This window comes from Panulirus ornatus, chromosome 4 (genome assembly GCF_036320965.1).
Source record: "Panulirus ornatus isolate Po-2019 chromosome 4, ASM3632096v1, whole genome shotgun sequence".
Classification (NCBI taxonomy): Eukaryota; Metazoa; Arthropoda; class Malacostraca; order Decapoda; family Palinuridae; genus Panulirus; species Panulirus ornatus.
Window position 1 is genome coordinate 945,301 of NC_092227.1, and position 10,926 is coordinate 956,226.

Here is a 10,926-nt window from a genome sequence, read left to right on the forward strand (position 1 = left end):
CCTTTGCGTTGCGCTTTTACAGCATAGTAAAACTTCTACACTCTGTAGTACCATGAAGTTCCAAAATACCAAACCTTCTCACGCAGTAAACTAATGTTACAGCGAATATTTCTTGTGGCGCGACCATCAGCGATAGCGAACGTTCTCTTGTGTAAACCTACGACATAAACTCTGGTCGCATGAGCTTATGCATAGCAACCCTCTTACGGCGGCGGCTTATGGAATAGCAAGCCTTTTACTGGTGTGTGCTTACAACAACAAACCATCCGCTCGTATGAGCTGAAGGCATATCTTTAGAGAGAGAGAGAGAGAGAGAGAGAGAGAGAGAGAGAGAGAGAGAGAGAGAGAGAGAGAGAGAGCATGAAACACGATAAGTTCCCAAGTGCACTTTCGTGAACTAATCACATCAGGGGAGATACAAGAACGAAATATAACAGTCAATTGATATACAACGAAGAGACGTAGCTAGTACGCTAAATAGTGATGTGGAATGAAGGTTATATGGATAAAGCTGAACATGGGAAGCCTGCTCCTCCCCATGACCTGGAAGAATATGATATATTCACTGAACATTTTGTGTGCTTGTTCAAGAGTTCCCAGGTCCCCAGATCCCCAGGAATCTTGGGAGCTTAGAAAGGTTAATAATGATAAATTGATATATTCTGAAAATTGGTTCCGAGGAGAATGGCTGCATCAAGTGAAAAAGAATGTTTAGTAAGCAAGGTATATCAGTGCCGTTGAAAAACAGAGCTTAGTAATGAGTTTATAAGAAGCGATGGTGTTCATTAGAATCAATATTCATTAGCAGTTTCTTACGTCATGTTCTAGGTCGTTAACGTAATTTGCGTAAGTTAGTATGCAATTTGGTGAACCACTACCATCGAGAGTTGCTATCTACGCTATTGCTATGTTGTCCAGTGTACGTACGTCACTCAGGGAACGATAATTGAATCCCTCGTTATGTATAAAACTTGTAAGGAAATTTTTTCTACTTCTTGTGTTACATAGAGATATATCACTAGATATATCACTAGATGTGTCAATGGTTGATTGCTACATTGAATAACAATGTTCTGACATCTGGAACTTTAAACCAGGATGTTGTACAGTATCATGGTCTCTGGGCAGAAGCAGCAGATGTGGTCATGGTAAGACTGGATGGTGGCTGATAGTGGAGCCACAACTTCTCATGTGACGTGTCGAGCGGTGGATGTTACCGCCTGTTTGTGGCGGGAACAGTCGTCATCGAGGAGCGGAAAATAGAGAGAATGAAAGAACGAGACCTCAAGAGCCAAGCATCTCTCGTGACCGGTGTCCACCATTATGCCCATCATGGGTCAACAGACAACGGTCATCACCACCACACTTGTGACGGACGGAACGTATTATCATTCTTACATCCTGACCTTCCATGACCGCTTCCTCTGCACGTCAGCCTCTCTGATTCTCCAACAAGGGTCACTGATGTTTTCTCACTAAGCTTGCAACTTTATTTTTCCATAAGACCCTCGAGATGGGTCACTTGTGGGTCACGTTATCGTAAGTGTTTGTCATAAGCGACGGACGGTATGAGGGAGAAATTCTATGCTGTTGAAATTTGTTATACAGATCTAGATTCACGTGTCTGTTGAGCTCAAGCGCCTTGCTTAATTTCTCTTGTACACTAGTTTCAGGTTTCTGTTTGGAGTGGTAAGTCTGTGTGCGTGCTGAGCACTGGTCTCTGGCCATGTGCTGGGTTTCTGTCTGGCGTCATGTGTGTGTGCCTGTATGTGTCCTATGTGCCTGTGTACTGAGTGTTGATGTCTGTATGGCAAAATCAGCAACACTAGAATCCTCACAAACACACTGAGATACCACAAACACAGTAAGCTACACTAAAACATTTAAAGGTATTTCTATATTGTAACCACAGAGACAAACAGTAAACTGCACCGGGTGGCCTTCAGATCTTGCTACAAAGGCACCTCTCCACAGAAACGTTCACACATCTGTGGCACTGCAGATACAGGAGACAAAACAAGGCACTCATGTCCTTGGAAATATGGCTTAAGGGACACAATGAACATTACGATATAATTTATACTCACATGTAGCTATAAGTACACCATCTTATTGACATGATTACATTTGTATGAATGTCGATCATTAGTCGCTGGTAAGCATATGTCACCAGGCAACGTATATGGTTCATGTGAGTGTGAAAGCAAGCATCGCCACGCCTGGCAACTGGTTCTGGAGTCTTGAGAGGGTGAGCGTCTATCATCTGGTATCTGCTCAGTACGTAAAGCAACGCTTCACAATCCGAGGAAGACAGAATTCGTTGCGTCTGATATTAGTCTTGCAATTCAGAGAGGTACGCCTCATTACGCCTGGTATCTGTCTCGTGGCACAGGACAGTATACCTTTCTACGCCTAGTATCTAAGTCATGCTCCCAACGTGCATGCTTCACTCGGGTTAGTATATGGGTACTGAGTCCGTAATTAGTATGCGTTACCAAGCCTGATATCTACCTCATCACCCCTTGAATGTGGGTCATAATATCAAAAAGACATTCACGTCACCATACTTGATATCTGAGTCGTGATTCCCGTAAGTACAAGTTCACTACACCTGACGCCTGAGACATGAATCACTAAGATACAGACGTAGCCAAACTTGGCATATCGGTCATGAATCTATGGATGTCCTGCATCGTCACACTTAGCTCCTCCATTATGCGTTCCAGGTATGACACGCGTAACCCACCTGTTACCTGGGTATCAGCTCAAAAGCCATAGAAAACCAGATGTCACTATGACTGGTATATAGAGCGCGAGTCGTAACGATTGCAACAGGGGGCAGGCGCTCAGAAAGCAGGATCGTTCAGCTGGCCTGGCGTTTGGACTGTGAGCTCTGGGAAGACGTGCGTCCTCATGCTTGGTGCATGGTTTATTAACCTGTGGACGACCTGGATTACAACAATGGGTACATCTGTCAAGAGGACGAGGGAGGAACGAATCATTGCATTTGTTGTGGACGTCATGAACTCCCGGTAAGCATGGACTGCCACGCGTAGCAGCCTGGCAATAACTCAGTGAAGGCATGCGCTGCAATGCCTGGAGGGCGTGGATCTTCACGACCGGCATATTGGTTGTGATGATAAGCATCTCCACGCATGGCGTCTGGCTCATGAAACCCCGGGTAGGCCAGCGTCGCCCGGCTTCGCCTGGTGTCTGGGTCATGTTTACGGTAAGGAATAACTTTCGCCTTTACTGGCCGTCACATAAATTTTACGACACAAACGTTCGTGGCGAGCAGTTTTATCATCTCACACTGCCGGCCCTTACTATAAACTGCTGACGGAGTCCGAAGGGAAACTGTCTTATTATCTACCGAATGAGTACACAGAGATATTACCTCATGAACTGGTACAGGCATGCACAGTCATACACAGCGCAAGTGTCTCCTGAGTTACAGAGGTAATTCATTAAGATAATCTCATTATCCGCCAAGAACTTACGCACAGAAATTACTTCATTATTTTTTTTCTTTTAGGAAATACGAATTATATATACTACGAAGACAGTACAGTATGTATCCCCCATATTCTAACTAGCGTCTGGTCCTTGTTGAAGTGTATCTTTCTGCTGTGAAAAAACATATAATCTTTCGTAAACTCTGACATCTAGAGAAAAATAGAAATGGTTCGGTCATAGGTAACTTATCGCTATGATGTGGAGTGTTGTGAAAGAAAACATTATGCCAAATCTCATGAATATTGTCCAATGATCTGGCAAATAATGGCAAAAAAATCGCTTTTGTGACCTCTGACCTTAACATATTGTAAAAAGATGATTACGTCAATAATTTGATACATATATCGTTTACCATACTTTTCACTGTCATTCACTATCACATTTATCACCCATATTCATATTCACCATCACCCAACATGTTCAGTTATTCATCATCATGTACACTATCACTTAACATCATGCACACTATCACTCACCATCATGCACACTGTTACCACCACGTACACTATCACCCATCATCATGTACACTATCACTCACCATCATTATTACTATTACTTAACATCATTTTTTGGGGCTTATTATCAGTACCATTGTGCTGGTTGTCGTTAAGACCACAGCATCTGTCAAGATGGATCTCATAACTGGCGGATGCGTTACACTTCTCACTCTCCAAGGTATGTTCTCCATGTTCAAAAATAGATAAAAAAAAAAAAAAGTACGAGACCTCAGTTAGTTCTACCACTCAGATCCAGCTGGTTGGCGTTCCCTTCACTAAAGCTGTCCATTAGATATCTAAAGCTTCCTGCAGGTTTCAGCTTAGGTTCGTTAAAAAAGAATCAGGTTATAGTGAGCGTGGTAACTTGGTTATAGTGAGCGTGGTAACTTGGTTATAGTGAGCGTGGTAACTTGGTTATAGTGAGCGTGGTAACTTGGTTATAGTGAGCGTAGTAACTTATTTATAGTGAGCGTGGTAACTTCGTTATACCATTTCAATATATTTTACTCTGCTTGCTGTCATTTGCTGACCTCAAGGAATTTTTCCATGTAGAATGTATTGTCTGGAAGTATCACAGCTAGTTTGATACGACAGTCACATCAACATCTGCATAAGCAAATCTTATTTCTCTAAGTTTTGACTTATTTCCATCATATATTACCTATAAATGAATAGTCCAAACAGTAGAGGTGGCGACACTCTCCCCTGTCTGATTCCCGTCTGAGTCTCAAATCATTCATATTCTATGCTTTCATTCTACCTTCACACATGCTGTAGTGCTCTCGATTACTCTGATGAGTTTCTATGGGGTGTCATATTTTTGCTTTAGTCTGTCGAATATCATCCTTAGATCTAGATGTGCAACATAATTTTTCCTAATGTCACTCTAACCTTTCTCTTAAATCATTTTCAAAGTAATGATCGTATTTACCGCCTCTCCTCCTAGTCCATAACCATTCTGCTATCTTTTTTAGTTAATTCTTTAACAATATTATCGGCTTTCTAGTATTCTCTCATGCATATTGCTTGCATTTACTACCAAAGATCTTTCAATACTTATGGCAATTTACCTCATTATCTTCCTTGTATTCAGGACTAGTTACTGTTATTCGTTTTCTCCTCTTTAGTTCTTAAATCATGAGCCAAGCAACACCATCTTCTGACCTTTTGACGGAACAGTTGGTGATCATCATCGCCTGGAGACTTACTCTCTTCCAACTATACAAAGAGTCCTCATCCCTCATTCTTTCCTTTAATACATTTGCCGTATTACTCTCTAACTCGTTTAACTGACTTGTCTAAGCTATGCATAATACTTTCCTCTGGGACATTCAACAGGTATTAATCATGCATTTTCCATCACAGTTCAGTTTCTCTCTGTTATGTTTAATGATATTGATTTCCTATTGTTTATGTTATGTTTAATGATATTAATTTCCTATTGCATATGTTAGAGCCACAGATTTCTTTTTCTATGTTTTTTCCTATAGTTTATGTTAGTTTTTCTGTTGCCAATAGTTTCCGACATTTATTAATGAAGTTTGAAAGTTGTTCCATTCCCCTTGTCTTTCCTATGTACCTCTGCAGGGTCTTGCATCTCTTATCTTAATTACACATTCTATTATACATATGCCTCATTTTTCAAGATTCCTGCAGAAAAATCTCTTGGTTGCTCTTTCTTCACCAATAGTGTATCAAACAATTTAGGTAGCATCAGTCCGTACTTGGAATCACATGATACTGATGGTATACTTTTTATATCCCTAAGAATCATATACTAGTAATAATATGATGTATCACGAACCTGTTGGTTCTATATGCACTTTTCCCTTAATGATTTTCATCATGTTTGTTGTGTATGTTTACTGGACACATAACCAGAAGGATGCCTTCCCTCGCAGGTTTGCCTCTAGCAATAAAACCATCGATTACATTCTCAATCTTTCTTTATTCGGACGGACGTTTGCGTTTCAGCCAACCAGTGTATTGTTTTCTCTGTGTGGTACAGTGTATCTTGCCTCTTGAATATATGCAAAAATTTTGTTTCGCTTGAAACATGAGAACCATGCACCTGCCATGGTGTGTATATTTTAAGAAAACGTAGTGTATGTTCCGTTCTCAGTGGTGAAGTTAGTATTGTCTCTTTTATTAAATCTTTGTTCCACTCTTTGACTTGTTCCTCCAGCCACCATAAATCCAACTTGATGTAGTGTACTTTCACTCCCTGTATAGGTCCACTAGTAATCCTTCTGTATGATTTCCGTTCCTTTTCCATGATATCTTGTTTCACATAGTCCACTAGCATCCTGTCTTCTGTATCTCATCAATTGTATTACCTCCTGTCCTTCTCCCACCATTATGCTCACATTAACTGCGGGGAAGCGAAGTGATTCTCATTTTTTTGATTGCTTATGATGTGTGTGCTCGTTCCGACACGTCTACCTTTATACACAGGATCGGTCCGACACGTCTACCTTCATACACAGGATCGGTCCGACACGTCTACCTTCATACACAGGATCGGTCCGACACGTCTACCTTCATACACAGGATCGGTCCGACACGTCTACCTTCATACACAGGATCGGTTTCTTGAGCAAAACGTCGTCCACCATAGGCCTGCTGGGCCTGTCTTGGTTTCATGTTTACGGTTAGGTTTATTACAGGGATGTCAGTAGGAGATGGCAGACAGAATTTAGGGAGAATTACGGCATTAGTCCCGGAGGAAAGAGGGTCAATAGCTACAAGAGTGAGCACAAATAGACACACAAACAATGTGGTAGCCGTGCCAGACGACCTTTTACCCTGTAACATACAATACCTGTTAAAGGTATTGGGAAATGTTGTATATCTTTACCTAGTTAGAACTTACGAAACAAAATTCCAGACTTTTCTAGACGAGTTTGATGTTTGGTCATTTAGGACTTTAGAAGCTAGAATATCCCACTGCCCCCACGAAAATAAGTATCATCATATGTCTGTGTCAGACATTTTTAAGTTTTTGGTCATTCTCTCTGGCTGCAGAGCGTCTGCGTACTTCGGGAAAGTAACTACAACGATCTCATCAAATTTCTCAAGTTTCCTCGTCTTCCCAGGAAGCCTTTACTTCAGAAAATAGTTTCATTTCTTTATAATTATCTTTAATATGGCTTCTTTCATAGTCCTAGCATTAAGCTTAATATTCTTCCTTGATCTCTCTTAAAGCTTACATTGGTCGCTTTTACAGTCACGAGATCGGAACTGTCCCACACACTCGAGATGAGATCTTTCTTGCAAGCCGGGGAGGCTTAGTGTGGTTTCTGATATTTTGCATTTATTGTTTCTTGCAGTGAAGCCCAGCCCAAGATTTGCTATTTGAGCTGTAGTTACACAGTACACACTAGGTTTCATGTCATTGCCGATGACAACTACAAAATCCTTCTCTTTTTCAATCGTTGCGAATATTGACAAACATTCTGTTTTCGCAGTTTTTGGAATACGTTTTCAAATTTCAATCACATACAGTTAAATGTTTACATATCTTCGACTTTCTTGATTTGCAGTTCCAAAATTACGGTGCTTATGCTTCATAGGTAACTTATTTTTGGCTGGAATTTCGAAAATATTTTCATTTCTGTGAAATATGGTAATATGATAGAAATGATACGTATGATACAAAGCCACAGAAAAGATCAAAGATACAAGGATGTATTATATGCATCAGGCTGTTGAGTTATGAAAGCCTCACACTCCTGCTCTGCCTTACCCCAGCGTGTATACACGTCCAGGTTGACGACCTTGTCCTTCAACTGAGATTCTCTACCTCAGATTGTAGTTTTTCTACATTTCTACACAACCTTACGCGCCTCCTCAGGTTCATTAGATCGTTCCTTGATCCTCTGCTTCACGCTGTGTACTATAAGTCACTGTCTCAGATAAGGGTTAATCATACTGTGTAAACGCTCAAATCATTCCTCATATAGTGTCCTGCTGTGCTGATGAATCATGAAAGGAACTGATGATGTTCTGAAATATTCATGGCTCGTCTTTCTTCATTCTATAAGTTTAGTGACTAATATGCTTCAGTATGCCCTGGCGTCCTGTAACATATTGGAAGTACTAATATTGCGACTGATCATTGTGTCTATAACCTGTGTCCTGTTGTGTGACTAACTCAATGTACAACTTAGTTCATAGCTAATCAAGTCATCCCATGCCTCCACCTTTCTGTGTGAGGGACTCATGAGTGACCTTGGTCTAATTAAGAGATCATGACACTTCATATCGTTGTACTGTTTTGTAACCGATTCTTACCAAGCCTAAGTCTACTGCACGACAGATCATGTCTGTACCCTGCTGTGAAACTGGTTAATAAAACGACCCAATCTTGTTTCTTAACATTATGATCGCTATATTCATATATATCTATCTGACTTACTGGTTATCGTTTATCTTTCTCCCATTCATAATGTGAATGAAGATAATGCAGCCTCACGTATGTGTCCTCCTGTGTAGTGTCAGTGTTATAATCCTGCCGAGACTTATCTGTCCTGGGAAAATTCTTACGGTATCTTTTACTCCCTTTGACTTCATTCAGACGACTAGCCACTGAGTTCATCCAACCTCTGGTGTATGACTACAATTCTTCCTCAGTGTAAGGGCCATGATCGTGGGTGTAGTTAACCTTAGAATTAAACTCTGGTTCATCTTGTGCTCAGAGACATTGCACAGACTCCCGTGCTTTCCAGCTGCAGATGATTATATCTTTTTCCTCTCGCCATTAATATTCCTTGCCCTTGCACTCAGTATTCATTCTAATCTTGAGTAATCTCACACCCGCCTCGTATATAAATGCTGTCAAGCACGACCCCATTTGTCACTGTCAGGGAACTATCTTCCTCATTAAACTTCAGGGTTAACTAGACTGGGTTGATATATTCTTTCCTCCTCTTAAATCATGTGAGTAGGATATCACATCATAAATTGTTAAGATAACATTACGAAGAGGTTAGCCTCATTTGAAAATCCGTACTCTGAGCTAACCACGACAACCTTAGGTAAACAAAATACATCACACATGAAAACTGCCACAAGAACATGGCTCTACGCTCGCTGACAGTGAAGACGTGTTGTTACAGTGACGTACTACTGCAGTGATCATTATGGTCACCACGAGGATCTGGTGATCAACGCTATATTGAACAAAAAATGTCAAGAAAGGAGAAAAAGATATCTCCCGCCACACGCACATAGGCAGCACCAGCAAGTCGATCCTACCGCCCGGGTCATCTGCAGGGTTAACTACAGTGGCTATCAAGACCCACTACCTGGCCCGCGTGGAATGTATGGTATACCTGTGGGTTCCTGGTATTCAGTCCATACTCTCACCGTCACACACACCCCTCAACATGTATCTCACACGACGGTTTAGTCTCGATTCTAGATTTTCCTGCGGTGAGCGCTACATGCTAGGTCTGCCTAGCACCGGTAAAGATAGTTCTAGAGCTAAGGTTCCACTGGTAGAGAACTGTACCCCATACTGTACAAGTAGGTAGTAACACACACACACACACATAAGATATTCTTATAAGTCTACGGGGAAAATGAAACACGAAAGTGCACTTGGGAACTTATCGTGTTTCATTTTCCCCGTGGACTCATTGGAATATATATATATATATATATATATATATATATATATATATATATATATATATATATATATATATATATATATATATTTCATTTATTTATTTTATTTTCTTTGTCGCTGTCTCCCGCGTTTGCGAGGTAGCGCAAGGAAACAGACGAAAGAAATGGCCCAACCCACCCCCATACACAATGTATACACACACACGTCCACACACGCAAATATACATACCTATACATCTCAATGTACACATATATATATACATACACAGACACATACATATATACCCGTGCACACAATTCAAACTGTCTGCCCACATTCACTCCCATCGCAACCTCGCCACACATGGAATACCTTCCCCCTCCCCCCTCATGTGTGCGAGGTAGCACTAGGAAAAGACAACAAAGGCCCCATTCGTTCACACTCAGTCTCTAGCTGCCACGCAATAATGCCCGAAACCACAGCTCCCTTTCCACATCCAGGCCCCACACAACTTTCCATGGTTTACCCCAGACGCTTCACATGCCCTGATTCAATCCACTGACAGCACGTCAACCCCGGTATACCACATCGATCCAATTCGCTCTATTCCTTGCCCTCCTTTCACCCTCCTGCATGTTCAGGCCCCGATCACACAAAATCTTTTTCACTTCATCTTTCACCTCCAATTTGGTCTCCCACTTCTCTCGTTCCCTCCACCTCCGACACATATATCCTCTTGGTCAATCTTTCCTCACTCATTCTCTCCATGTGCCCAAACCTTTTCAAAACACCCTCTTCTGCTCTCTCAGCCACGCTCTTTTTATTTTCACACATCTCTCTTACCCTTACATTACTTACTCGATCAAACCACCTCACACCACACATTGTCCTCAAACATCTCATTTCCAGCACATCCATCCTCCTGCGCACAACTCTATCCATAGTCCACGCCTCGCAACCATACAACATTGTTGGAACCACTATTCCTTCAAACATAGCCATTTTTGCTTTCGGAGATAATGTTCCTCGACTTCCACACATTCTTCAAGGCTCCCACAATTTTCGCCCCCTCCCCCACCCTATGATCCACTCCGCTTCCATGGTTCCATCCGCTGCCAGATCCACTCCCAGATATCTAAAACACTTTACCTCCTCCAGTTTTTCTCCATTCAAACTTACCTCCCAATATATATATATATATGTGTGTGTGTGTGTGTGTGTGTGTGTGTGTGTGTGTATGTGGTCTTAGAGAACCAAGAAGTATATACACAGGCATAGTCTTATCATGAATATTAATTTAGG